The sequence below is a fragment of the Papaver somniferum genome, unplaced genomic scaffold (assembly GCF_003573695.1).
Source record: "Papaver somniferum cultivar HN1 unplaced genomic scaffold, ASM357369v1 unplaced-scaffold_119, whole genome shotgun sequence".
Taxonomy (NCBI): Eukaryota; Viridiplantae; Streptophyta; class Magnoliopsida; order Ranunculales; family Papaveraceae; genus Papaver; species Papaver somniferum.
Window position 1 is genome coordinate 1295577 of NW_020620936.1, and position 3119 is coordinate 1298695.

A 3119-nucleotide genomic window follows, 5' to 3' on the forward strand; every position below is an offset into this window, starting at 1 on the left:
ACCTCCACTGCTCCCAACTGATGGCATATAAATCCAATCAAAATCGGAATCAAACCAAAGCTTTTTCACCATCCACTGATTCATCTTCATCATCTTTGTCTCCTGCACCGTACAAACTGCACGCGTTTGAGCCAAAATCAGATTCTTCAAAGCCATCATTTTCTCAAAAGAGTTAAGCCCACGAATATTCCAAGTGATTATTTTAAGATCCATTCTCAATTATTGGAATTTGTTCTGGTTCCACCACATTCAATGGATTAATCTCAACTAATGCTAACTCCTGCTCCCAAACACCTTCAATTCTTCTTGCAACATCCTCATTTCTCTCTGCGTTCACCCTTCTGAACCTTTCTTTATACTTCATAACTTGCTTAAGCACCACCTCCTTCAACAACTTCTTATCACCTTCGCAAACTCCCCCATAAGAACAACAATGAAGCATCATCAATTTTGCTGCCTCCATTACCTTCTCTAAACTCTCAGTATGTGAGAGTTGCAGATCCCCCAGCTTCATTACAATATTGTTCTCTATCTCAGAAAGTAAATTCACCTCCTCAATTACATTATTTGAATCTAATATCCGCTCATTACTCATCACACTCTCCACCTATTCTTCTTCAATAATTGGGAAATTAGTTTCTCTAACAAATGTATTTGAAGTTTCAATGGTCGAATTTTGACCTAATAAAACCAACTGATCCCCTTATGAATTTGGGTATCTTTTCCTTTTCGACACATGAACCCATGACCCGGATCCAGATCTTGACTCAGCCTCTACCGAATCAGTTTTATCTGACTCCATTCTTCCCGACTCATTTTTTGACTCACCTCTATCTGATTCATTAACTAACCTTAAGTTCCGCGCCAACAAATCATCATTAACTGTATTTTGAATTTCTACCGGAGCAAGATCCTCCAAATATGAGTCAAACTCCCGTAACTCACGCCGATATTCATCTTCCGTTAGCTGAATCTTCTCCACATAATTTGCATCCCAATCCGTCGTGAGCACCACCTTCTTTCCGCCTACCTCCATCACCAACACCGCCGACACCTGAAGGATATTGCCAGTGACCGCAATACGAAAATAGTGATGACCTTCTCTTCTCAAAGTTTCCAACCCAATTTTTGAGAATTCCCCCAACGACATCTCATTACCAATTTTTTTCATCAACACAGAAGACCAATTAACCATATTCAGTCCCCTGATCTTAAACCAGTGTAAACACCTCTCAGCATTATCCAAAGAGTAGGTAACACCTTTATTCTTCTCCACTGTTTTAACAGCCACCTTCTGCATTGGTTTCTCCAACACCTTCCTAGTGAGTTTATCAACCCCCTCTCCAGTCCATTGTGAAACACAGAGATTCACATCTCTATATCTCCATCTTTTCGGTTCCCAGATTTGAGTCCACTCCTTCTCCTCCACCACAAACACCGCTTCAACTTCTTTAACCTCTTTCATCTCCAAAAATCTCTTGATTCCCATTCTCTTCTTAATGAGTACAGCCACCATATTCCAGTTCAACCTTTTCGAAAATTTCACCACTCCAGTTCTAACTAACCTTGGACTTTTCGATGTTAACCCAGATGGGAAATCAAATTCCTTTGGAACGACTTGCATTACCTTCTTCTGTTTGTTATGACGCTCCAAAAACAGATCTAGAGCTTCTGCCAGAATCGACCAGCAGCTTTTGTTATCCCCACTAGGAATACAAATAGAAAAACTGCTTCCTTCAACTCCTTCCTTTTGTCTTGAAATCCTAACATAATCTCCACTGTTGTTTTTTAAAACCTTCATAACAAACAAATCATCACCGTTCTTTGTTTCAAAACACCCCTCCTTGTACTTACCTTTATAAACTGTCTTCAAAGTTTCAATCACCCAGAACACCATGTCTTCCGGAAAAGCTAACCAAGATCTTGATCCTCCCCATCCCCTCTCCAGAACTTTGATCAAATCTTTGTTACCAAAGGTTTCAAGAGAAATATCGAAACTTTTTTCTCTCCAACTGCAAATTTTTTCTCCCATCTCCTTCCCTCCGTCTTTCTCGCATCCTCTCTCTCCCTCTAACAAATTTAAAAAAATACATTAAGAATTTAAACTTTAAACTAGATTTTACATGAGGGGAGTATTTCATGAGATCTCCAAACTCTTGAGCGGAGACTCGATCCGCTGACCTCCTACTTGAGAGTCAGGCTCCTGGCCAACTGGGCTAACCCCTGATATCAATTGTGCAGAGTTGGTGTGGGTATCATTGTAAGTGGGGGAGAGTATTTAGAGTTATTTATTTATTAATATGTGTGCACTGCACGTGGACACTTAACTGGGTGGTCACGGAAAAGTTAACAAACACGGGATTTCACCAATTATCAATTTTAAAAGGAGTAATTCAAAATAGTTATTTATTTTGAGGGGGAAATACAAAACCCCAATTTCTTTTTGTGGTGAGAAAATGTGCATTTGTGGGACTGGGATATGTAGCATTTACTTCGTTTACTCAACGTTTACACAGCGCTGAAGTTATTAACCAAAATAACCGTTGTATAGGTTTTGTCTAATGTGCTGTTTTTGTTAGTGAAAAATACTAGAACCACCATACTATATGGGTTCAATATTTTGAAGCCCCACCAAATGGATCATATATTATCAACTCCATATTTTCATAAAATGATACTACTAGGCCCAAAATATCAATATTTCTTCAGATCTGGCCCGTAATTAATTATTCCGAATTTTAGTAATGGCAACATTACCCTTTAATATATATACAAGAGGAATATAGAAGATATTTTTCATTTCTCAATTTTGTTTCTCTCTCATCTCTCTCATTCTCGGTTGCGGAGAAAACAAATTCTAGGGTTTTTCTCAGATTAATTTTCATCTTCTCCTATTAGATCTTCTTGTGCAACAACGGTGAAGAAGTTTTGGATAAGAAGATTTGTTTGATGTGATTACAACCAAAAATGATTAACTACATCTGAAGATAAGATCATTTGGTTTTTATCTTTTCAATTTCAGAGCTCCAACGATTTTGTTTGTGTTTCTTCTTCTTCTGATTCCATTGATTTTGTGGATCTGAATCGATTTGATTCAATAGATTTAACAACTAATCAAC